Source organism: Ranitomeya imitator, chromosome 7 (assembly GCF_032444005.1).
Source record: "Ranitomeya imitator isolate aRanImi1 chromosome 7, aRanImi1.pri, whole genome shotgun sequence".
NCBI lineage: Eukaryota > Metazoa > Chordata > Amphibia > Anura > Dendrobatidae > Ranitomeya > Ranitomeya imitator.
In genome coordinates this window covers 166,683,270-166,710,599 of record NC_091288.1, presented here as the reverse complement: position 1 = coordinate 166,710,599, position 27,330 = coordinate 166,683,270, and the positions used below count along the sequence as shown (strand labels likewise).

Sequence of the window (27,330 nt, the reverse complement as noted above, 5' to 3'; positions counted from 1 at the left end):
GCCCACCCCTCTGCCGGCATGTATGGAGCCCAGGTAGTGCCCACCCCTCTGCCGGCATGTATGGAGCCCTGGTAGTGCCCACCCCTCTGCCGGCATGTATGGAGCCCTGGTAGTGCCCACCCCACTGCCCGGCATGTATGGAGCCCTGGTAGTGCCCACCCCACTGCCCGGCATGTATGGAGCCCAGGTAGTGCCCACCCCACTGCCCGGCATGTATGGAGCCCTGGTAGTGCCCACCCCACTGCCCGGCATGTATGGAGCCCTGGTAGTGCCCACCCCACTGCCCGGCATGTATGGAGCCCAGGTAGTGCCCACCCCACTGCCGGCATGTATGGAGCCCAGGTAGTGCCCACCCCACTGCCCGGCATGTATGGAGCCCAGGTAGTGCCCACCTCACTGCCCGGCATGTATGGAGCCCAGGTAGTGCCCACCCCTCTGCCGGCATGTATGGAGCCCAGGTAGTGCCCACCCCTCTGCCGGCATGTATGGAGCCCTGGTAGTGCCCACCCCTCTGCCGGCATGTATGGAGCCCTGGTAGTGCCCACCCCACTGCCCGGCATGTATGGAGCCCTGGTAGTGCCCACCCCACTGCCCGGCATGTATGGAGCCCAGGTAGTGCCCACCCCACTGCCCGGCATGTATGGAGCCCTGGTAGTGCCCACCCCACTGCCCGGCATGTATGGAGCCCAGGTAGTGCCCACCTCACTGCCCGGCATGTATGGAGCCCAGGTAGTGCCCACCCCTCTGCCGGCATGTATGGAGCCCAGGTAGTGCCCACCCCTCTGCCGGCATGTATGGAGCCCTGGTAGTGCCCACCCCACTGCCCGGCATGTATGGAGCCCTGGTAGTGCCCACCCCACTGCCCGGCATGTATGGAGCCCTGGTAGTGCCCACCCCACTGCCGGCATGTATGGAGCCCTGGTAGTGCCCACCCCACTGCCGGCATGTATGGAGCCCAGGTAGTGCCCACCTCACTGCCCGGCATGTATGGAGCCCAGGTAGTGCCCACCCCTCTGCCGGCATGTATGGAGCCCAGGTAGTGCCCACCCCTCTGCCGGCATGTATGGAGCCCTGGTAGTGCCCACCCCTCTGCCGGCATGTATGGAGCCCTGGTAGTGCCCACCCCACTGCCCGGCATGTATGGAGCCCTGGTAGTGCCCACCCCTCTGCCGGCATGTATGGAGCCCAGGTAGTGCCCACCCCACTGCCGGCATGTATGGAGCCCAAATAGTGCCCACCCCACTGCCCAGCATGTATGGAGCCCAGGTAGTGCCCATCCCACTGCCGGCATGTATGGAGCCCAGGTAGTGCCCATCCCACTGCCGACATGTAAGGAGCCCAAATAGTGCCCACCCCACTGCCCAGCATGTATGGAGCCCAGGTAGTGCCCACCCCACTGCCGGCATGTATGGAGCCCAAATAGTGCCCACCCCACTGCCCAGCATGTATGGAGCCCAGGTAGTGCCCATCCCACTGCCGGCATATATGGAGCCCAGGTAGTGCCCATCCCACTGCCGACATGTAAGGAGCCCAGGTAGTGCCCACCCCACTGCCCGGCATGTATGGAAGCCCACACAACTGCCCCGCATGTATGGAAATCATGTAGTGCCCACCCCACTGCCCGGCATGTATGGAGCCCAGGTAGTGCCCACCCCACTGACCGGCATGTATGGAGCCCAGGTAATGCCCACCCCTCTGCCGGCATGTATGGAGCCCAGGTAGTGCCCACCCCACTGCCCGGCATGTATGGAAGTCCACCCCACTGCCCGGCATGTATGGAAGCCCACACAACTGCCCGGCATGTATGGAAATCATGTAGTGCCCACCCCACTGCACGGCATGTATGGATCCCAGGTAATGCCCACCCCATTGCCAGCATGTATGGAGCCCAGGTAATGCCCACCTCACTGCCCAGCATGTATGGAAGCCCATGGTGCTCACCCCACTGCCCGGCATTTATGGAAGCCCACCCCACTGCCCGGCATGTATGGAGCCCAGGTAGTGCCCACCCCACTTCTTAATTGATAAAAGTAAACTATTAACAATTCTATTTTTGAAAACATTCTTTGTAGTATTTTTCTTCACCTTCCTAAAACCTTTGCACAGTACTTAACATCTTCACACAAAGCCTCCTATTCCATGACTCACTGTACATCCTCCTGTACATCCTCCTATGTAGTGCCTCTTACACCGCCAGTCACTGTACATCCTCCTATGTAGTGCCTCTTACACCGCCAGTCACTGTACATCCTCCTATGTAGTGCCTCTTACACCGCCAGTCACTGTACATCCTCCTATGTAGTGCCTCTTACACCGCCAGTCACTGTACATCCTCCTATGTAGTGCCTCTTACACCGCCAGTCACTGTACATCCTCCTATGTAGTGCCTCTTACACCGCCAGTCACTATATCCTCCTATGTAGTGCCTCTTACACCGCCAGTCACTGTACATCCTCCTATGTAGTGCCTCTTACACCGCCAGGCACTGTACATCCTCCTATGTAGTGCCTCTTACACCGCCAGTCACTGTACATCCTCCTATGTAGTGCCTCTTACACCGCCAGTCACTGTACATCCTCCTATGTAGTGCCTCTTACACCGCCAGTCACTGTATATCCTCCTATGTAGTGCCTCTTACACTGCCAGTCACTGTATATCCTCCTATGTAGTGCCTCTTACACCGCCAGTCACTGTACATCCTCCTATGTAGTGCCTCTTACACCGCCAGTCACTGTATATCCTCCTATGTAGTGCCTCTTACACCGCCAGTCACTGTATATTCTCCTATGTAGTGCCTCTTACACCGCCAGTCACTGTATATCCTCCTATGTAGTGCCTCTTACACCGCCAGTCACTGTATATCCTCCTATGTAGTGCCTCTTACACCGCCAGTCACTGTATATCCTCCTATGTAGTGCCTCTTACACCGCCAGTCACTGTACATCCTCCTATGTAGTGCCTCTTACCCCGCCTGTCACTGTACATCCTCCTATGTAGTGCCTCTTACACCGCCTGTCACTGTACATCCTCCTATGTAGTGCCTCTTACCCCGCCAGTCACTGTATATCCTCCTATGTAGTGCCTCTTACACTGCCAGTCACTGTATATCCTCCTATGTAGTGCCTCTTACACCGCCAGTCACTGTACATCCTCCTATGTAGTGCCTCTTACCCCGCCAGTCACTGTACATCCTCCTATGTAGTGCCTCTTACATCGCCAGTCACTGTATATCCTCCTATGTAGTGCCTCTTACCCCGCCAGTCACTGTATATCCTCCTATGTAGTGCCTCTTACACCGCCAGTCACTGTACATCCTCCTATGTAGTGCCTCTTACACCGCCAGTCACTGTACATCCTCCTATGTAGTGCCTCTTACCCCGCCAGTCACTGTATATCCTCCTATGTAGTGCCTCTTACACTGCCAGTCACTGTATATCCTCCTATGTAGTGCCTCTTACCCCGCCAGTCACTGTATATCCTCCTATGTAGTGCCTCTTACACTGCCAGTCACTGTGCATCCTCCTATGTAGTGCCTCTTACACCGCCAGTCACTGTGCATCCTCCTATGTAGTGCCTCTTACACCGCCAGTCACTGTGCATCCTCCTATGTAGTGCCTCTTACACCGCCAGTCACTGTACATCCTCCTATGTAGTGCCTCTTACACTGCCAGTCACTGTACATCCTCCTATGTAGTGCCTCTTACACCGCCAGTCACTGTACATCCTCCTATGTAGTGCCTCTTACACTGCCAGTCACTGTACATCCTCCTATGTAGTGCCTTACACCGCCAGTCACTGTACATCCTCCTATGTAGTGCCTCTTACCCCGCCAGTCACTGTATATCCTCCTATGTAGTGCCTCTTACACTGCCAGTCACTGTATATCCTCCTATGTAGTGCCTCTTACACCGCCAGTCACTGTACATCCTCCTATGTAGTGCCTCTTACCCCGCCAGTCACTGTACATCCTCCTATGTAGTGCCTCTTACCCCGCCAGTCACTGTGCATCCTCCTATGTAGTGCCTCTTACACCGCCAGTCACTGTGCATCCTCCTATGTAGTGCCTCTTACACCGCCAGTCACTGTATATTCTCCTATGTAGTGCCTCTTACACCGCCAGTCACTGTATATCCTCCTATGTAGTGCCTCTTACACCGCCAGTCACTGTATATCCTCCTATGTAGTGCCTCTTACCCCGCCAGTCACTGTACATCCTCCTATGTAGTGCCTCTTACACTGCCAGTCACTGTACATCCTCCTATGTAGTGCCTCTTACACCGCCAGTCACTGTACATCCTCCTATGTAGTGCCTCTTACACTGCCAGTCACTGTACATCCTCCTATGTAGTGCCTTACCCCGCCAGTCACTGTACATCCTCCTATGTAGTGCCTCTTACATCGCCAGTCACTGTACATCCTCCTATGTAGTGCCTCTTACCCCGCCAGTCACTGTACATCCTCCTATGTAGTGCCTCTTACACCGCCAGTCACTGTACATCCTCCTATGTAGTGCCTCTTACACTGCCAGTCACTGTATATCCTCCTATGTAGTGCCTCTTACCCCGCCAGTCACTGTATATCCTCCTATGTAGTGCCTCTTACACCGCCAGTCACTGTATATCCTCCTATGTAGTGCCTCTTACACCGCCAGTCACTGTACATCCTCCTATGTAGTGCCTCTTACCCCGCCAGTCACTGTACATCCTCCTATGTAGTGCCTCTTACCCCGCCAGTCACTGTACATCCTCCTATGTAGTGCCTCTTACCCCGCCAGTCACTGTGCATCCTCCTATGTAGTGCCTCTTACACCGCCAGTCACTGTGCATCCTCCTATGTAGTGCCTCTTACACCGCCAGTCACTGTATATCCTCCTATGTAGTGCCTCTTACCCCGCCAGTCACTGTACATCCTCCTATGTAGTGCCTCTTACACTGCCAGTCACTGTACATCCTCCTATGTAGTGCCTCTTACCCCGCCAGTCACTGTATATCCTCCTATGTAGTGCCTCTTACACTGCCAGTCACTGTACATCCTCCTATGTAGTGCCTCTTACCCCGCCAGTCACTGTATATCCTCCTATGTAGTGCCTCTTACACCGCCAGTCACTGTACATCCTCCTATGTAGTGCCTCTTACCCCGCCAGTCACTGTATATCCTCCTATGTAGTGCCTCTTACACCGCCAGTCACTGTACATCCTCCTATGTAGTGCCTCTTACACCGCCAGTCACTGTACATCCTCCTATGTAGTGCCTCTTACCCCGCCAGTCACTGTACATCCTCCTATGTAGTGCCTCTTACCCCGCCAGTCACTGTGCATCCTCCTATGTAGTGCCTCTTACACCGCCAGTCACTGTGCATCCTCCTATGTAGTGCCTCTTACACCGCCAGTCACTGTATATCCTCCTGTGTAGTGCCTCTTACCCCGCCAGTCACTGTACATCCTCCTATGTAGTGCCTCTTACACCGCCAGTCACTGTATATCCTCCTATGTAGTGCCTCTTACACCGCCAGTCACTGTACATCCTCCTATGTAGTGCCTCTTACACCGCCAGTCACTGTATATCCTCCTATGTAGTGCCTCTTACACCGCCAGTCACTGTACATCCTCCTATGTAGTGCCTCTTACACCGCCAGTCACTGTACATCCTCCTATGTAGTGCCTCTTACACCGCCAGTCACTGTACATCCTCCTATGTAGTGCCTCTTACACTGCCAGTCACTGTACATCCTCCTATGTAGTGCCTTACACCGCCAGTCACTGTACATCCTCCTATGTAGTGCCTCTTACCCCGCCAGTCACTGTATATCCTCCTATGTAGTGCCTCTTACACTGCCAGTCACTGTACATCCTCCTATGTAGTGCCTCTTACCCCGCCAGTCACTGTATATCCTCCTATGTAGTGCCTCTTACACTGCCAGTCACTGTACATCCTCCTATGTAGTGCCTCTTACACCGCCAGTCACTGTACATCCTCCTATGTAGTGCCTCTTACACTGCCAAGTAAATCACCACCCATTTTCTGACTTTTTCATCAATCACTGCCCCGTTTAGTTAATGCCCACCATGATTCCCCACCACTGTAGAGCGGGGTGGAAGTGCACCGTTGACCATGTGATGTTGTGCCACCCTCCATAGGGGAGAATCCTGTAGAGCGGTGCGTACGTGTGTGCAGCAGTATCTGGAGGGAGGCGCTGCCTTATAACATTACAGCCTGGAAGCGCAGAGGTTACTCAGCCATGTGTCCTGCTGGATGTCACTGTTTGTCAGCATCACCCGTCATCCTGCAGAGTCATCAGTGGGGGAGGAGGGTATGCACTATAGTGTGGTATTAATCACACTCATTCCTGGCATGTACCTCTGTATACAGCAGGTATTGAGAGAGTGGGGAAAGATGCAAAGCCATAATGTTCTACCAGATACCTGCAGTGCCAGGATTGGAGATCACCTCTCCTATAGTATGGCTTATACTGAAAACTTGATGAAGATTATCACACGTGTAAATGCTCCGACAGAAGTGCAGGAAGAACATAGCTGTTCCTTGGCTCTTCTACAGCTCTGTTATCCAGCTGTATTGCTTCTCATTATACTGCACCTATAGGAGGCTACTGCTCTGCACTGTACCCACCATTGTCAGTTACTGCTGGGACTCCAGGCAGCATTAGTGTCCTGTCCGTATGAGACCTTGCCGCCTGGTCCCAGCACAGTGGTCCCACATCCCACCTTGTCCTATGTGTAGGAACAATCTGCTGGAGATTCAGCTGCACTGACCTCCCATGGTGTGGTCCTGATGCATAGAAGTGATTATTCTAGAATTTTGGGATAAGTCCCTTTGAAAAGTTGAAAATATTTTGTGTGATACGGAGTTAGTTATAGGATGATAAAAAGGCACAGTTCCATGAAGTTCAGCCTTTCTCCACCAACTATACATTGTGTATCACTGGATTATTTGTAACTTTATTGTGAGACAAGCATCCAGCCCTGTTATAAATGCTGTTATAGTGTCCGCCATTACTACCTCTTGTGGTCGGCATTCCACAGTCTGTCTGCTCTAACTGTAAAGAACCCTTTCCTATTTTAACACTTTCCTCCACCCGTAATGAGTTCTCCTTGTCATTCGTATGGTTTTTGGAAGGAATAAGGCTACTTTCACACTAGCGTCGGCCCGTCGCCGTGCGTCGTGCCGACGCATCCTGTAACAATGCAGCACAACCGGGGCAGCGGATGCATTATTACAATGCATCCGCTGCCCCATTGTGAGTTGCGGGGAGGAGGGGGCGAAGTTCCAGCCGCGCATGCGCGGTTGGAAATGGCGGACACGACGCACACAAAAACCTTGTAACGTTTTTTTTGTTCCGACGGTCCGCCACAACACGACGCAGCCGTCGCATGACGGTTGCGACGTGTGGCAATGCGTTGCTAATGTTAGTCTATGGGGGAAAAACGCATCCTGCAGCCAACATTGCAGGATGCATTTTTTTTCACCAAAACGACGCATTGCGACGTGCGTCGTACGACGCTAGTGTGAAAGTAGCCCAAGTCATGTGCCAGTCCCTTGTGCTGACCACACATGTATTTATTTTATACAAGTCATTATTCAGGGGTAATAATACATTGGGGTCACAGGATTATTTCTTGCTCCATCATTTTGTGACTTATCACGCCAGTTTCACTAAAATGACAGGAACGAGGACTGATGCCACAGTTTGTCTAACTCATGATGGGCTGTGGCAAGCATTACCCCATAAATCTTACCCCCTATCCCTGACTGCAGTAAGATCTGTGGTGCTGGGAATGTTGCTCGTCAGATGCCCTAATTCATTAACGGGTGTGAGAATCCATTTAAGAGGCAATCAGCTGTTTTTTTGCTATGTAAACTGAGAGCAGGGTGATGTAGGGGCAAAGACCCATATTCTAGTGATGTGTCACTTATTGGCTGCTTGTTGTTATTGTGATATACCGGCAGTAACTTTTCTCTGCTGTAGATCTAGCTGTTCTGTAAATGCTAATCCCTGTATTATCTCGCACACACCAGTGATTGGCAGCTGTCAGTATATAATATGCCCATAAAGTTACCAATTAGTGGTGTGGGTGGGTTTATACACATCAGTTTGGGGGTCCTAACTATTGGTGACCTACTGATGCGGAGAGATTTCCTTTCACATCATCTGCTGAGCGGTGGACGAGGCAGATGGCCGTTCCTCTGGTAGTGTTGGGGATTGTGCACACGTTGCAGATCTGGTACGTTTTTGCCATGCAGATTTGCTAGCAAAACCTGAATGGATCCTGATGCCTGCAAAGTGAATGAGCATCCTGTAGTGTCCTGCACACGGTGCTTATTTGTGACTTGCACATTTGGTGCACTAAATAATCTGCAGCGTGTCGGTTCTCTTGGATTTTGCCCTGCCTTTTTCACTATTGACTTCACTCAATTCAGTCAAAACCATGGCAAAAACGCACAATTTTGCAGCGGCGATTTTCCTGCCAGGAGATGCAGAAATTTCTGTATCCATTTACTCAATGTAAGGAAAACGTGGAAGTGCAGTACTACACAAGCTCGATGTGCCTTCACTATATATTGTGCTAGAATTTAATTTCATTACTATGCCGTTATCGTAACAGAACAACAAGAGTAATGGGAGGCTGGATATCTATGGGGTGCGTCATGGCTCCTGTACGGGGCCCAGCATTTTGCTGGACAAAATAACGCTGCCAATGTCAGAGAACCAGCCATGAAATGGGGCTACTCGTGTCGGTGTTATGGCAGATTGCTAGGACATGTGGTAACGGTGCAATAAGTGGGTTCTGACTTCTTAAAGGGAACCTGTCTCCCCCAAAATGGAAGATGAGCTAAGCCCACCGGCATCAGGGGCTTATCTACAGCATTCTGTAATGCTGTAGATAAGCCCTCGATATATCCTAAAAGATGAGAAAAAGAGGTTAGATTATACTCACCCAGGGGCAGTCCTGCTGCGGTCCGGTGCGATGGGCGTCACGGTCGGGGGCCTTCCATCTTCTTACGATGAAGTCCTCTTCTTTTCTTCCTGCTCCGGCGCAGGCGTACTTTATCTGCCCTGTTGAGGGCAGAGCAAAGTACTGCAGTGCGTAGGCGCCGGGAAAGGTCAGAGAGGCCCGGCGCCTGCGCACTGCAGTACTTTGCTCTGCCCTCAACAAGGCAAATCAGTATGCCTGTGCCGGAGCCGCAGCATGAAGACAAGAAGAGGACGTGATCCTATGAAGATGGGACCGCCCGCCCAGGTGAGTATAATCTATTCTCTTTTTCTCCTCTTTCAGGATCACGACCAGCAATACGACCTGGCCGTGATCGTTGGAAAGTCCTTGTGTGGTCGCTGGAGAGCTGTCACACAGACGCCGATTCAGCGATGTCAGCGGGTGATCCAGCGACGAAATAAAGTTCTGGCTTTCTAGCTCCTACCAGCGATGTCACAGCGGGATCCAGATCGCTGCTGCGTGTCAAACAACGATATCGCTATCCAGGACGCTGCAACGTCACGGATCGCTATCGTTATCGTTGTTCAGTGTGAAGGTACCTTAAGGCTTCGTTCACACATCAGGTTTTTGCCGTCAGGCACAATCTTGCGAGTTTTGACAAAAATGGATCCTTTTTTTTTCTCATAGTTCTATTAGCTCCAGATTGCGCCTGATGGCCACACGTTTCATCCGTTTTTTGCCGGATCCGTAAAAAAAAGATGTTTCTGGCAGACGGAGAAAGCGTACAGAGGATGTTTTTTTTTTTGCTCCGGCGAAAAACCTGATAGCGCCGGAATCTGCGCTGTCCGGCTTTTCTTACAATGGACGCCTATGAGTTCCAGATACGTCATGACTTTTTCCGGCGCCGGAGTCCGCCTTCCAGACTGAGCATGCCCTGTTTGCATGTTCCGGTCCGGGGTGATATCTCTTGCCTATGCAGCATCAATAGTAAAAAAAAATACAATGTTAAAAATAATAATAAAAATAAAAAAATTGTGATATTCTCACCTTCCGGCGGCCCCTGCAGCCTTCCCGCTCCTCGCGATGTTCCTTCCAGCTCCCGTTCCCAGGAATGCCTTGCGAAATGACCCCAGAAGACGTAGCATCACGCAAGACCGCTACGTCATCCAGGTGATTCGCCCGATGCATCCCTGAGAACGGGCGCTGGCGGGAGCATTGCGAGGAGCGGGAAGGCTGCAGGGGCCGCCAGAAGGCGAGCATTCCGGATCCAGCGGAAAAACTGATGCGGCGCACCAGTTTCTCCAATACTTAACTGGATCCAGCAATCCGTCCCGCCGCTGGATTATGCCTGACGGCGCGGGACGGATGTGTGAAAGTAGCCTAAATCGAGCCCAATCTATATGTGGCTCTAGAGGCCTCCATAACAGAAAATAAAGTGCAACTGTTTATTGTAAAAGAGCCATGATAAAATGTGACTTTCTTATATTCCTATCAGAATTGTCTCAAGTCACATCCCGTTCTTCTATATTATTGAGTGTTGTGTATTACGGGTGAGATGCAGGAGGCAGTCCCATGGCCAGCATGTTATGACATGGCTGTGGTATTATAGTCTATACACTGATACCATCAGGCCTAGGAAGGATTTTCTTTCTTGGCCAGACACCTACATATAGATAATGGTTTGATTGTCAGGCTATGTGCACACGTTGCGGATTAGCCTAAGGAATTTTTTGTGCAGATTCTGCATCTCTTGGCAGAAAACGCAGGGGCGGATTTCCTAGGGATTTTGTGCGGATTTACTGCATTTTTTTTTTTTACCCCTGCGAATTTCTATGATGGAATGGGTACACAAAAATGCTGCAGATCCGCAAGAAAGAACTGACATGCTACTTCCTTAATTCCGTGCGGAAACGTTGCGGATTATTCCGCACTATTAGCACAGCGTTTCTTTTTCTCATTGATTTGCATTGTACTGTAAATCACTTGTGGATCTGCAGCTTTTCTGCACTGTAAAAAAAAAAAAAAAATGCTGCGAATCCGCAACGTGTGCGCATACCCTCAGGTCGATGTGCCCTACCCTTTGTGCAAGGGATGAGATCACTGAGCGCACTCTGCTAGTAGATTACTATAATAATGATTTCTGTGGGGATCTCCTATATTTAGACTGACACATACAGGGAGATCTATTTCAGGAGTTGCCAGCCGCATATATTTTGAATTGTTTAAGCTTTTTTACAGCTTTATAATAGTGGTCAAGTTGTAATGAGCCTAATGCTGCACCCAAAGGGTCCATACTGCAAGATTTTAGTATCAAAAACTTGAATAGACAATGAAGGGGCACTTGTGACTATGGGTAGAAATTCTGATTAGGATATTTAGTTGTGAAATAATGTTAAAAAAATACTAGTGTGCACCTGTAACCCCATATGCTCCAGTTTCTTATTTCTAAGACCCCTTTCACACATCAGTTTTTTGCCATCAGTCACAATCCGTTGGCTCAACGGATCCGTCGCAGAATGTGAAAAACTGATGTGACTGATTCGTTTTTTCTACGGATCTGGCTAATTGGATCCTAAATAAATCGGAGCATGCTGAGTTAAAAAAACAACAAAACGGAATTCCGTATCCGGATTCCGTCATTGGATGGATCCAACGCCAATACGCTTCCATTCGAGCGGACGGCGACAGATCATCGCTATCCAATTTTTTGACGTACACAAAAAACACCACTTTCTCCGGCCGCCGGACAAACAATTTTCGATGGAACTGGCCAACGACGAATTAAGCGTGAGGCAATCCGTCGCTAATACAAGTTTGAGAAAAAACGGATTGTTTTTTTTTCAAAATTCAGTGGATTGCGACTGATGGCAAAAAACTCATGTGAAAGGGGCCTTACCTAGTCACTAGTCCAGTCATAATTATTACCTTAGTTATTTGTTCTTTCTATCTGATAATTGGTTATGTGAACACATGGTAACAAAAGACTGACTGGCACAGCCAAGATGGTGTGAATAGGTGCATACCAAGAGGAGCTACGGTATTTCCATATACAATATACAAAAAAAGGTTGCACTCTATCGTGCTAAAGCATTTCAATGTGAAATATATGAAATGTAGCAATATGGCTTCTGAATACTAGGAAAAAGATGAAATTGCATGGACTGTATCACTGAGGTTTTCCCACACAGAAGCTGCAATCACAGATACTGATGATGACTTCACGGCTCTCTTCACAGTTTATAATGTAGATCACAGTTCAGCCTCATAACTGTATACTTATAATCAGTTATCTGTGCTATCGGCAGAGGGATCGTACAGGAACCAGCTAGTTGATGTACTGATTCATCATGCGATTGAAAACCACATTGAAGAATAAAATGCAGGGTGAGAGCAAGGCATTGCGATGGAAGCAGAGAAGACTGAAGTGCAGTCATACAATCGGGTGGGGATTGCAGTTGTAGAATTAAAAACTCTATGCTTCTTTAAATGGGACATGCTAGGCGCAATAGTACAGGAGATTTCAATCTCCCACAGAGGTTGCTTCCTAATCACTTTCGCTTTACCTCCCAGTGACATGAAGTACCATACAGTTGACCTTCTGACAGCTACTCTTTGCATTCATAAAACTGCAGGAGGAAAGTCTTGATTTCGGGACAAACGCTCAGACTGCAGATTTTTAGCTCCATACCCTTTAGCCAATATTTGGCATGTGAGATGCAAAGCGAGTCTAAAGCACATACATGAGGTGCAAGGCAGTGTTTTTGCCCTTCATGCTGGAGATCTGTCTTGTTTATTTTCATGATGAAATACATGCTGCAAATCACCCAGATACTTACTTCCAGCAGCCGCAGGTCTCCCATACGGAGTGCCTCTCCGCGGTGCTGCCGCAGCCCAGCAGCCGGTCCATTTACCAGACAGTAAAATTAGGTGTCAGCAGAACATTTAGGTCAGTGGAATTTACGGCAGTGTTGAGTTAAGGGAGTTGTCTCATGTTATTAAACAGGTAAAACTCCAATTTCCGTCTTTCAAATTTCCTTAAAAAAAAAACAAAAACTAATTTTTTATGTATTTTTAAAAGTTAAATACCATGTAAAAATCCCTGAGCTCCTAGTTTGTGCTCTTTTTTTTCTGTTTTGTGCTGTGTCTCTCCATTGCAGAGATGATTACATCTGTTTCTTCTGGAGTGCACTATGTGAAATCTCTGCTTGTATTACTGGGCGTTTCTTCAGTCTTCTCTGGGGGCTTGTGCCTTTACGTTTTTTTTCCTGGCAATATCAATCGTAGCCCAACAGCTGATCCAGCAGTCTATCAATCTCAGAAGCGGCTGAGCTGGGGAGTTGGGATGAAAGTGCACCCCCAGAGAGAAGATTGAGGAAACGGCCAGTTGCACTACAAGCAGTATAGTCTGGGGGTGTGCGCCTTCACCCCTACCCCTCTTAAGATTTCCAAGCACAGCGCAGCAGCACCTGAGACTGACGGACTGCTAGATCTGCTGCCAAGCTCTGATTGGTGGTGCCTGTGCGTAGGGGTGAATGCGCACAACCCCAGATAATACTGCAAAGGATCACCCAATTGCACTGCAAGCAGAGATTACACAGTTTGTGCTCCTGAAGAAAAGTGAATATCTCTTTGATGGAGTGACAATGCTCAAAATGTAAGAGCATGGCAGAATCTGAGGAGCTCACGGATAGTTACAAGATAATTACCGTATATACTCAAGTATAAGCCGAGATTTTCAGCCCAAATTTTTGGGCTGAAAGTGCCCGTCGGCTTATACTCGAGTCACGGTGGGTGGCAGGGTCGGCGGGTGAGGGGAGAGGGTGCTGAGGCATACTCACCTAGTCCCGGCGATCCTGACCCTGTCCCTGCCTGTCCCACGGTCTCCGGGTGCCGCAGCTCTTCCTGTCAGCGGTCACGTGGGACCGCTCATTAAACTCATGAATATGGACTCCACTCCCATAGGGGTGGAGCCACATATTCATTCCTCTGAGCGGTGCCAGTGACCGCTGACAGGAAGAGCTGCGGCACCCGGAGACAGTGTGACAGGCAGGGACAGCGTCAGGAGCGTCGGGACTAGGTGAGTATTTTATATTCACCTGTCCCCGTTCCAGCCGCTGCTCCATCTTCCCGGCGCCGCTCTGTCTTCCCGGCGTCTCTGCGCTCTGACTGTTCAGGTCAGAGGGCGCGATGACGCATATAGTGTGCGCGGCGCCCTCTGCCTGATCAGTCAGTGCAGAGAGACGCCGGGACGAGACGCCGGGAGCTGCAATCAAGAGAGGTGAGTATGGCTTTTTTTTTATTTTTTTTATTATTATTGCAGCAGCAATGGCACAGATTTATATGGAGCATCTATGGGGCAAAAAAATGAACGGTGCAGAGCACTATATGGCACAGCTATGGGGAAAGAAAGAACGGTGCAGAGCACTATATGACAGTTATGGGGCAAGAATGAACGGTGCAGAGCACTATATGGCACAGCTATGGGGCAATAATGAACGGTGCAGAGCACTATATGGCAGCTATGGGGCAAGAATGAACGGTGCAGAGCACTATATGGCACAGCTATGGGGCAATAATGATCGGTGCAGAGCACTATATGGCACAGCTATGGGGCAATAATGAACGGTGCAGAGCACTATATGGCACAGCTATGGGGCAATAATGAACGGTGCAGAGCACTATATGGCACAGCTATGGGGCAATAATGAACGGTGCAGAGCACTATATGGCACAGCTATGGGGCAATAATGAACGGTGCAGAGCACTATATGGCACAGCTATGGGGCAATAATGAACGGTGCAGAGCACTATATGGCACAGCTATGGGGCAATAATGAACGGTGCAGAGCACTATATGGCACAGCTATGGGGCAATAATGAACGGTGCAGAGCACTATATGGCGTGGGCAAGAGAGAACGGTGCAGAGCACTATATGGCACAGCTATGGGACAATAATGAACGGTGCAGAGCACTATATGGCACAGCTATGGGGCAATAATGAACGGTGCGGAGCACTATATGGCGTGGGCAAGAGAGAACGGTGCAGAGCACTATATGGCACAGCTATGGGACAATAATGAACGGTGCAGAGCACTATATGGCACAGCTATGGGGCAATAATGAACGGTGCAGAGCACTATATGGCACAGCTATGGGGCAATAATGAACGGTGCAGAGCACTATATGGCACAGCTATGGGGCAATAATGAAAGGTGCAGAGCACTATATGGCACAGCTATGGGGCAATAATGAACGGTATGGAGCATCTATTTTTATTTTTTAAATTCACCGGTAGCTGCTGCATTTTCCACCCTAGGCTTATACTCAAGTCAATAAGTTTTCCCAGTTTTTTGTGGCAAAATTAGGGGGGTCGGTTTATACTCGGGTCGGCTTATACTCGAGTATATACGGTAGCTCAATTTGTTTGAAAGGTCCTCTAATTAAAAATACAGCTTGTTAATAAAGGTTAGGTGGCATTCTAGGTAAAGAGCAAACACAGCTAGCAAGTGCTGGTCTGAGCCCGACCGGATCCAATGTCTCTCCTCTTCTTCCGTGCTCCGGAGGCTTTTCTAGTAGCATGGAGTGCACCATGTCCAGGTCAGCACCTCTGCTATGCCATGCCCGAACGGTCAAAGCTGACAATACAAGTTGGTGCTTTTCACATGTTGAATATTAAGTGTTGCCACCTTTCCTGGAGTTACCACAAATCGGCTGGCATGAGATACCTGTCAATGTCTAGTGTCCAGAGTTACAGACGCTACCAAGTGTCCTACTATTGCGTGCCTAGAGAGGGAATCTATCACCAGTATTTCACACCTTAAACTATGTGTCCAGCAATCCATTTACATGGCCAGTCCATTCCTCTGTTACTGAGAGATCAGTGCTTCAATAGATCTGCAAATAAGGCTGATGGACTATGGTAGATCTGAAGCATCTGTCATTCCAGCTCTATTCCCCAGCCCGCGCCGCCTACTGTCTAACTGGCACACAGTTGTGACTTCAGGCAAAGGAGCAGTCTGTCATGCAGAAGGTGGCGGCTTTGGGTAGGGAATAGAGCTGGAGTGACAGAGGCTTCAGCGCTACAATAGCTCCTCTGCCTCATTTGCATACCAATTCAGATGCTGATTTCTCACTAACTGAGGGCTAGACAGACCTTGTAAATATATTGCTGGACTTTTCAATGGAGCATGCACTTGTAAATCGTTTATGGTATGAAATCCTGCCAGATTCCCTTCAAAAAGCTGGTTAGGCAACTAAAATGTCCTTTCTAAATGGCTATCTTTACACTATTACCACTTCTGTAATGTGCTTTATTACACAGTACCCTACACTTTGTCTATCTGATCCTTAAGTTTGTGTGTTTTATTTTTTTTAAAGCTTCACTTCCTGTGATATTTCATTTAAGGAGTCTCAAATAGGATGTCACAGCAGCCTGGAGCGCCTGCACTCTGCTTCTTTATTTGCCTCAGTGGCTCCTATGAAAGGTGATGTCATCAAGGAGCAGAGATAAGTGAGTCCCACCAGCGGCTGGTATCACTGCATGAGGGCAGTGCTAGAAGCTCTGGGACAGCGCTGGTGTCACTCACACTTCTTCTATCTCCGCTCTGTGACCATATCGACTTTCACAGTTAGAAGCTGTGGGAGAGGCGAGTGCAGCGCCAGCACCCTGGTTCTATCACCATGGATCCGGGATGGCTTCAGAGGGTGACAGTGCAAGCCAGCCTCCTGTGACTTCCCGTTTGCGACTCCTCTCAAATGAAAAATCACAGGAATTAAACCGTTTAAAAAACCCACATTTAGGGAAAAGTGTTTATTAAATAAAGCTAATTACAAAAGTGGATAGCGTCTAAAGATATTTAGAAAGGACTTTCTAGGTGTTGGACAGCCCCTTTAATTCCAGCTACTTCATGTCCCGCTTCAGATATGAATGGTATTTTAGAATCTGTATACTTCTTACCTTCTAGAGGAGGTGCAGTATACCTCACGCTGCGTCGTTCTGTCACATTTTACTAAATTTGGATGGGTGAATTAGGCCTTTTTCCCAAAACCTATATGAACCTGTTACTTTCCTAAGCCAAGTATACAACCGTTTACACCCAGTAACAATTTACATCCTTTGTACCACTATAGCAAACACTGGGATGGAAGAATTACTAGATCTGTACAGATTTTAAAGGGTTGTCCACTACTCGTTTTCCCCCTCATAAAATAAGTGCAGCTATGCTCTCCTTCATTGCCAGCACCATTCCAGTGGTGTAGGTCCCAGTTCTCTCTCCTGGCTTGCATGACATTGTCATGCTATCCCTACAGCCAGCCAGCGTCCGCTTCACTCATTCGGACAAATCGGAAACCACTTCAGCCGCTCTCGCACTTTCTCCAGATGTCTGATTGATTTGCCTGAAGGAAGGAAGAGTGAAGTGACTGCTGATTGTTATGTAATGCTATCCCTGTAGCCAATGTGGCGCAGACCCAGGACACTTGGACACCTTGCACCAACACCACTGGAGGTGGAGGGAGTACAGTTGTAAGGGGAAACCTGGTGCTTGAACAATGGTTGACCAAGTAGTGGTCAACCCCCTTTAAGTCTCTGCCTGTAAATAACAACAATGGAGAAAATGTATCAAAACTGGTGTAAAATTTTTTTTAAATAAAATGTGGTTGTCCATGGCACCTGGCTGGGTATCTGCACCTTAAAATATGCTTTCTTTGCTTTGCACCTGGTTTGTGGTATGTTTCCCAGTGACTCCTTTGCTGAAAACACGCCAGTATTAAGTGGCGCAGAATCAAAACCATAAGGGTATGTGCACACGTTGCGGAAAGGTGTGCTTATTTTTCTGCACTGATTTTGGTAAATCGCACTGTGGATTTACTGCGGTTTTTTTCGCGGATTTTGTGTGGATTCCACCTGCAGTTTTACACCTGCGGTTTCCTATTATGGACAGAATGGACACTACCCACCTACCCCCACTGGTAACTTATTTGAGGAGTAATAAGACAACACTTATAAGACAAAAGTATTATGGTTGAAGTAATGATGGGTTGTCTTGAGTGGTTGGTCACTGTTTTCATTGATGGTCCATTTTTTTGGCTCAGTTATCTGTATTTGATTGGTGGGGGTGCGATCTGTTAGGGTATGTTTCCAGGGTCAGGAATGGCTCAGAATTTGACGCAGGTAAAATCTGCATCTGAGGTCACTGAAATCCGATAAGAAAAAATTTACACATGAACCAACTATATAAAAAAAATTACAATTTTATTAACAAAAAACAAAACAAAAATGAGAAACATATAAAAACATCAAAGGTATTAAGTGGGAAACCCACCATTACAGAGACACTACAAGAAACTAAATATAAATGTGATAAACATGGTATACGTCAAACACCAAAATGTATGAGTACATAATGCAAGATTAGTATATCTACAGACGTAAAGCAATCACCCAAAAAAATCTCCAATAGTAGTTTTAAAACTTATTACCTCTAGGTGGGTGCCAATGCCAGCCCCTACGCACGTTTCGGCAAACTGCCTTCTTCTGGGGGTGGCATCACACAGACAAGAGCAAGGTAATATAGTTTGAAAAGACCAATCACATAAGACATGACAAATAAGCGACGAACTAACAATCCCTCTCTATGGCTGAGGAGCTGCCGGAACTTGATGCTGCATCTATCTAAAACCAGCAAGGGGGGTGTAAAATAGCACATGTATACACCCAATCATTGATCAAGACTACTACACAGGCCATATCATGCTTAGTGTCCGCCCATCAAATTTGCATAAGAGCCATACTGCACTATAGGAGTAGGTTGAACATTATGTAATTAGTGACCAATCAAGTAGTAGAGGTGTGTCACCAAGTCGAATTTGTATAGTAGTAACATCCTCCCCCACCCCCCTCCACCAAAAAAAAAAAATAGTACCTATCAAACTTGTAGAAAGACATCCAGTGAAGATGAATAAGAAGGCTACAAAAGTGCACCAGATACTCGCGGCGCACACCACTCCGTCCGATGCGGAGAGAGACAACGGGGGGCGCGTCAGTCGATGATCCGGACACAAACCAGGCTCCGCCCACCAATTATCGTCACATGACCGGAGCGCAGAGTCGAGAGACACGCCCCGCAATATCCCCAAACCACAACGGCGGCAGCGCGTGCGCACATCTGTACACCATAAGGAGCACCGAATCATGAGGTATGTTACCAAGGTGCTCGAACAACACACATACTCACAATCATGTACCAAACATTCACATATATACACAATTAAAAATATTGTAATATTGTATGCGCCAATTCCGACACTTAGCCTCTCTCTTCCCACTGCCCTGTAGTGGTGGCATATGGGGTTAATGTCACCTTTGTAAGGTGACTAGTGATGAGCGAGTGTACTCATTGCTGGGGTATTACGTATTTGTAACTGCTCGGAGATTTAATTTTTGTTGACTCAGCTTCTTGATTTACAGCTGCTAGCCAGGCTGAGTTCATGTGGGGGTTGCATGGTTGCTAGGGAATCCCCACATGTAATCAAACTGTCTAGTAGCCGCAAATCATGCAGCTGCGGCAAGGAAAACTAAGGGTATGTTTCCACGTTCAGGAAACGCTGCATTTTTTACGCTGCGTTGAGCCGCAGCGTCATAAACACAGCGTCCAGATGTTACAGCATAGTGGAGGGGATTTCATGAAATCCCGTCTCCACTATGCATTAAAAGATGCATGCGGCATACCTGCGAAAACGTCTTTTAAGAACGCAGCATATCCTTACATTGCAGAAACAATGCAAGAACACCGCAGGTGACCTGCCAGTGACCTCAGGTGCAGATTACCTGCATAAAATCCTGACCAAATCCTGATGCAATCCTGAACGTGGACACATACCCTAAATCTCCGAACACTAACAAATACTCGGTCACCCGAGTGTGCTCGGGAAAACCCGAGCAACGAGTATACTCGCTCATCACTAAAGGTGACATTAAGCCGGCTTAGTAATGGAGAAGTGTCAGTAAGACTCCTACCATTACTAATCCTATAGTTGGTAAAGGGTTAATAAAACACACATATGCAGAATCAAGTATTTTAATGAAATAAAACACCACACAGTTTTGCCATCTTTATTACACTGGTAATCCAAGCAAAGCCATCGATCTCCTGAAGAAAAAAAGAAGCAAAAACACAAATACTCCCTGGTCCGATGCAGTCCTTAATAACGAGTGTCCCACGACGATTCCAGCTCTGCTACATCTTGATAAATGACATCCAGACATAGCAGAGCTTGTAGATGACCACCGGTAATCACCTACACTTTAGTTGTCGCGGTCTGCTGACCATGAGAACCAGGCTAGGGTGACCTGAGATAACCCCGGTCATGTGCACGGCAGTTAGCATAGTAAGCTAATTTATCAGAGAACTGCAGTGGATGCAGACTTCCGGCAGTGTGACAGGTAGGAGATTGTTTGTTAGTACACATGCGTAGTAACCTGCATTTACGCAGTTATTACGTGACTAATCATTAGATGCGGTTTTACCGCATCTAATGATAATCTATGGTAAATTTACAGTGCGGCGACTGAGCGTCACCACATTATAAACAGACATGCTGCGTTCTGGAAAGACGCGCCACATGTCTGTTTCCGCGGGTCTGCCGCCTGCGTCTTTTAACGCATAGTGGAGACAGGATTTCATGAAATCCCCTCCACTATGCTGTAATATCTTGACGCTGTGTGTTTGGCACTGCAGCTAGTGATGAGCGAATATACTCGTTACTTGAGATTTCTCGAGCATGCTCGGGGGTCCTCCGAGTATTTTTTAGTGCTCGGAGATTTAGTTTTTGCCTCAGCTGAATGATTTACATCTGTTAGCCTACATAAGTACTAGCAACCAGGCAACCCCCACATGTACTTATGCTGGCTAACAGATGTAAATCATTCAGCTGTATGTAATGTAAAGTGGTGGTTCCATGGCATTTTTTTTTCTTTTCCTATTTGCAAACACCGTACACTACAGTGGTGCTGGTGCATTCTACACTCTTATCGTAGATTAATTGCTAAGAATACATTAAATGACAAACATCTGTGGTTTCTGCCCTTTGAAGAAAGCAGGTCCTACACCTAAATAGCGGTCTTCTCTTCCCCCAATTTCTTGTAAACTTTCACCATTACTTCCTTAGGCCGGCGTCACACTAGCGAGTTTTACGGACGTAAGAGCGCATAAAATACGTCCGTAAAACGCGCCTAACAAACGTCCCAATTATTCTCTATGCCCCTGCTCCTATCTGCCGTATTTTACTGATCAGTATTATACGGCTTTCTACGGCCGTAGAAAATCGCAGCATGCTGCGTTTGTCACCGTATTGTGCAAAAAAAGCCAATGAAAGTCTATGGAAGCCAGAAAAATACGGATTACACACGGACCAGCAGTGTGACTTGCGCGAAATATGCAGCGGTGTTAGAGAGAAAAGCCGGTAATTCATTGCGGTGTACAGTAAAATCACACTGACAGCTTACAGTAGAATAGGTAGAATAAGTGTAGATATAGATATATATATATATATAGAGAGAGAGAGATATATAGAGAGAGAGATATATAGAGAGAGATATATAGAGAGAGATATATATAGAGAGAGATATATATAGAGAGAGATATATATAGAGAGAGATATATATAGAGAGAGATATATATAGAGAGAGATATATATAGAGAGAGATATATAGAGAGAGAGATATATAGAGAGAGAGATATATAGAGAGAGAGATATATAGAGAGAGAGATATATAGAGAGAGAGATATATAGAGAGAGATATATAGAGAGAGAGATATATAGAGAGAGAGAGATATATAGAGAGAGAGAGATATATAGAGAGAGAGATATATAGAGAGAGAGATATATAGAGAGAGAGATATATAGAGAGAGAGATATATAGAGAGAGAGATATATAGAGAGAGAGATATATAGAGAGAGAGATATATAGAGAGAGATATATAGAGAGAGAGATATATAGAGAGAGAGATATATAGAGAGAGAGATATATAGAGAGAGAGATATATAGAGAGAGAGATATATAGAGAGAGAGATATATAGAGAGAGAGATATATAGAGAGAGAGATATATAGAGAGAGAGATATATAGAGAGAGAGATATATAGAGAGAGAGATATATAGAGAGAGATATATAGAGAGAGAGATATATATAGAGAGAGAGATATATAGAGAGAGAGATATATAGAGAGAGAGATATAGAGAGAGAGAGATATAGAGAGAGAGAGATATAGAGAGAGAGAGATATAGAGAGAGAGATATATAGAGAGAGAGATATAGAGAGAGAGATATAGAGAGAGAGAGATATAGAGAGAGAGAGATATAGAGAGAGAGAGATATAGAGAGAGAGAGATATAGAGAGAGAGAGATATAGAGAGAGAGAGATATAGAGAGAGAGAGATATAGAGAGAGAGAGATATAGAGAGAGAGAGATATAGAGAGAGAGAGATATAGAGAGAGAGAGATATAGAGAGAGAGAGATATAGAGAGAGAGAGATATAGAGAGAGAGAGATATAGAGAGAGAGAGATATAGAGAGAGAGAGATATAGAGAGAGAGAGATATAGAGAGAGAGAGATATAGAGAGAGAGAGATATAGAGAGAGAGAGATATAGAGAGAGAGAGATATAGAGAGAGAGAGATATAGAGAGAGAGAGAGAGAGAGAGAGAGATAGAGAGAGAGAGAGAGAGATATATAACACATATATGTATACATATTAATATTTCATACAGCGCGAGATGGCTTTAAAGCCGGTAATTCAATTACCGGCTTTTGCTATTTCCTTCCTAAACCCGACATGATATGAGACCTGGTTTACATACAGTAAACCATCTCATATCACCTTTTTTTTTTTTGCATATTCCACACTACTAATGTTAGTAGTGTGTATATGCAAAATTTGGCCGTTCTAGCTATTAAATTAAAGGGTTAAATGGCGGAAAGAATTGGCGTGGGCTCCCGCGCAATTTTCTCCGCCAGAGTAGTAAAGCCAGTGACTGAGGGCAGATATTAATAGCCTGGAGAGGGTCCATGGTTATTGATCTCCCCCCCTTCCCTGGCTAAAAACATCTGCCCCCAGCCACCCCAGAAAAGGCATCTGGAAGATGCGCCTATTCTGGCACTTGGCCACACTCTTCCCATTCCCGTGTAGCGGTGGGATATGGGGTAATGAAGGGTTAATGCCACCTTGCTATTGTAAGGTGACATTAACCCCTTCATGACCCAGCCTATTTTGACCTTAAAGACCTTGCCGTTTTTTGCAATTCTGACCAGTGTCCCTTTATGAGGTAATGACTCAGGAACGCTTCAACGGATCCTAGCGGTTCTGAGATTGTTTTTTCGTGACATATTGGGCTTCATGTTAGTGGTAAATTTAGGTCAATAAATTCTGCGGTTATTTGTGATAAAAACGGAAATTTGGCGAAAATTTTGAAAATTTCGCAATTTTCACATTTTTAATTTTTATTCTGTTAAACCAGAGAGATATGTGACACAAAATAGTTAATAAATAACATTTTCCACATGTTTACTTTACATCAGCACAATTTTGGAAACAAAATTTTTTTTTTGTTAGGAAGTTATAAGGGTTAAAATTTGACCAGCGATTTGTCATTTTTACAACGAAATTTACAAAACCATTTTTTTTAGGGACCACCTCACATTTGAAGTCAGTTTGAGGGGTCTATATGGCTGAAAATACCCAAAAGTGACACCATTCTAAAAACTGCACCCCTCAAGGTACTCAAAACCACATTCAAGAAGTTTATTAACCCTTCAGGTGCTTCACAGCAGCAGAAGCAACATGGAAGGAAAAAATGAACATTTAACTTTTTAGTCACAAAAATTATCTTTTAGCAACAATTTTTTTATTTTCCCAATGGTAAAAGGAGAAACTGAACCACGAAAGTTGTTGTCCAATTTGTCCTGAGTACGCTGATACCTCATATGTGGGGGTAAACCACTGTTTGGGCGCACGGCAGGGCTTGGAAGGGAAGGAGCGCCATTTGACCTTTTGAATCAAAAATTGGCTCCACTCTTTAGCGGACACCATGTCACGTTTGGAGAGCCCCCGTGTGCCTAAAAATTGGAGCTCCCCCACAAGTGACCCCATTTTGGAAACTAGACGCCCCAGGGAACTTATCTAGATGCATAGTGAGCACTTTGAACCCCCAGGTGCTTCACAAATTGATCCGTAAAAATAAAAAAGTACTTTTTTTTTCACAAAAAAATTATTTTCGCCTCAATTTTTTCATTTTCACATGGGCAGTAGGATAAAATGGATCATAAAATTTGTTGGGCAATTTCTCCCGAGTACGTCGATACCTCATATGTGGGGGTAAACCACTGTTTGGGCACTCGGCAGGACTCGGAAGGGAAGGCGCGCCATTTGACTTTTTGAATGGAAAATTAGCTCCAATTGTTAGCGGACACCATGTCGCGTTTGGAGAGCCCCTGTGTGCCTAAACATTGGAGCTCCCCCACAAGTGACCCCATTTTGGAAACTAGACCCCCCAAGGAACTTATCTAGATGCATATTGAGCACTTTAAACCCCCAGGTGCTTCACAGAAGTTTATAACGCAGAGCCATGAAAATAAAAAATAATTTTTCTTTCCTCAAAAATGATTTTTTAGCCTGGAATTTCCTATTTTGCCAAGGATAATAGGAGAAATTGGACCCCAAATATTGTTGTCCAGTTTGTCCTGAGTACGCTGATACCCCATATGTGGGGGTAAACCACTGTTTGGGCGCACGGCAGGGCTCGGAAGGGATGGCACGCCATTTGGCTTTTTAAATGGAAAATTAGCTCCAATCATTAGCGGACACCATGTCACGTTTGGAGAGCCCCTGTGTGCCTAAACATTGGAGATCCCCCAGAAATGACCCCATTTTGGAAACTAGACCCCCAAAGGATCGCTGCTATGTAGCAGAGCCGATCGTGCTGTGCCTGCTTCTAGCCTCTCATGGAGGCTATTGAAGCATGGCAAAAGTTAAAAAAAAAAGTTAAAAAAAATGTGAAAAAAATAAAAAAAACATAAAAGTTTAAATCACCCCCCTTTCGCCCCAATCAAAATAAATCAATAAAAAAAATATCAAATCTACGCATATTTGGTATCGCCGCGCTCAGAATCGCCCAATCTATTAATAAAAAAGTATTAACCTGATCGCTAAACAGCGTAGCGGGAAAAAAATTCGAAACGCCAGAATTACGTTTTTTTGGTCGCCGCGACATTGCATTAAAATGCAATAACGGGCGATCAAAAGAACATATCTGCACCGAAATGCTATCATTAAAAACGTCATCTCGGCACGCAAAAAATAAGCCCTCAACCGACCCCAGATCACGAAAAATGGAGACGCTACGAGTATCGGAAAATAAAAAATACGTTTTCTTTCCTCAAAAATAATTATTTAGCCCAGAATTTTTTATTTTCCCAAGGGTTACAGAAGAAATTGGACCCCAAAAGTTGTTGTCCAGTTTCTCCTGAGTACGCTGATACCCCATGAGTGGGGGGTAAACCACTGTTTGAGCGCACGTCGGGGCTCAGAAGGGAAGTAGTGACTTTTGAAATGCAGACTTTGATGGAATGGTCTGCGGGTGTCACGTTGCGTTTGCAGAGCCCCTGGTGTGCCTAAACAGTAGAAACCCCCCACAAGTTACCCCATTTTAGAAACTAGACCCCCCAAGGAATTTATCTAGATATGTGGTGAGCACTTTGAACCCCAAGTGCTTCACAGACGTTTACAACGCAGAGCCGTGAAAATAAAAAATCATTTTTCTTTCCTCAAAAATGATGTTTTAGCAAGCATTTTTTTAGATTCACAAGGGTAACAGGAGAAATTGGACCCCAGTAATTGTTGCGCAGTTTGTCCTGAGTATGCTGGTACCCCATATGTGGGGGTAAACCACTGTTTGGGCACACGTCAGGGCTCGGAAGTGAGGGAGCACCATTTGACTTTTTGAATACAAGATAGGCTGGAACCAATGGTGGCGCCATGTTGCGTTTGGAGACCCCTGATGTGCCTAAAAAGTGGTAACCCCTCAATTCTACTCCAACACTAACCCCAACACACCCCCTAACCCTAATCCCAACTGTAGCCATAACCCTAATCACAACCCTAACCACAACCCTAATTCCAACCCTAAGGCTATGTGCCCACGTTGCGGATTCGTGTGAGATATTTCCGCACCATTTTTGAAAAATCCGCGGGTAAAAGGCACTGCGTTTTACCTGCGGATTTTCCGCGGATTTCCAGTGTTTTTTGTGCGGATTTCACCTGCGGATTCCTATTGAGGAACAGGTGTAAAACGCTGCGGAATCCGCACAAAGAATTGACATGCTGCGGAAAATACAACGCAGCGTTTCCGCGCGGTATTTTCCGCACCATGGGCACAGCGGATTTGGTTTTTCATATGTTTACATGGTACTGTAAACCTGATGGAACACTGCTGCGAATCCGCACCGTGTGCACATAGCCTAATTCTAAAGGTATGTGCACACGCTGCGGAAAACGCTGCAGATCCGCAGCAGTTTCCCATGAGTTTACAGTTCAATGTAAACCTACGGGAAACAAAAATCGCTATGCTGCGGAAAAACTGCACGGAAACGCAGCGGTTTACATTCCGCAGCATGTCACTTCTTTGTGCGGATTCCGCAGCGGTTTTACAACTGCTCCAATAGAAAATCGCAGTTGTAAAACCGCAGTGAAATGCGCAGAAAAAAACGCGGTAAATCCACCATAAATCCGCAACGGTTTAGCACTGCGGATTTATCAAATCCGCAGCGGAAAAATCCGCAGTGGACCAGAATACGTGTGCACATACCGAAACCCTAACCCTACCCCTAACCCTAGCCCTAACCCTAGCCCTAACCCTAACCCTATTCTAACATTAGTGGGAAAAAAAAAACTTCTTTATTTTTTCATTGTCCCTACCTATGGGGGTGACAAAGGGCGGGGGGTTATTTATTATTTTTTTTATTTTGATCACTGAGATAGATTATCTCTCAGTGATCAAAATGCACTTTGGAACGAATCTGCCGGCCGGCAGATTCGGCGGGCGCACTGCGCATGCGCCCGCCATTTTGGAAGATGGCGGCGCCCAGGGAGAAGACGGACGGGACCCCGGCTGGATCGGTAAGTATGATGGGGTTGGGGGGGATCGGAGCACGGGGGGGGGGGAATCGGAGCGCGGGGGGCGTGGAACGGAGCACGGGGGGGCTGGAACGGAGCACGGGGGGGTGTAACGGAGCACCGGGGGGTGGATCGGAGTGCAGGGGGGGTGATTGGAGCACGGGGGGGTGATTGGAGCACGGGGGGAGCGGACAAGAGCACGGGGGGAAG

At 46.9% G+C, this 27,330-nt stretch overlaps 1 protein-coding gene across 2 annotated transcripts in view; it reads left to right on the top strand.

Moving 5' to 3' along the window:
- The window catches only part of USP7 (ubiquitin specific peptidase 7), a 91,183-nt gene that overhangs the window by 3,939 nt on the left and 59,914 nt on the right, over positions 1 to 27,330 (top strand). The gene's annotated exons all lie outside the window — the stretch shown is intronic.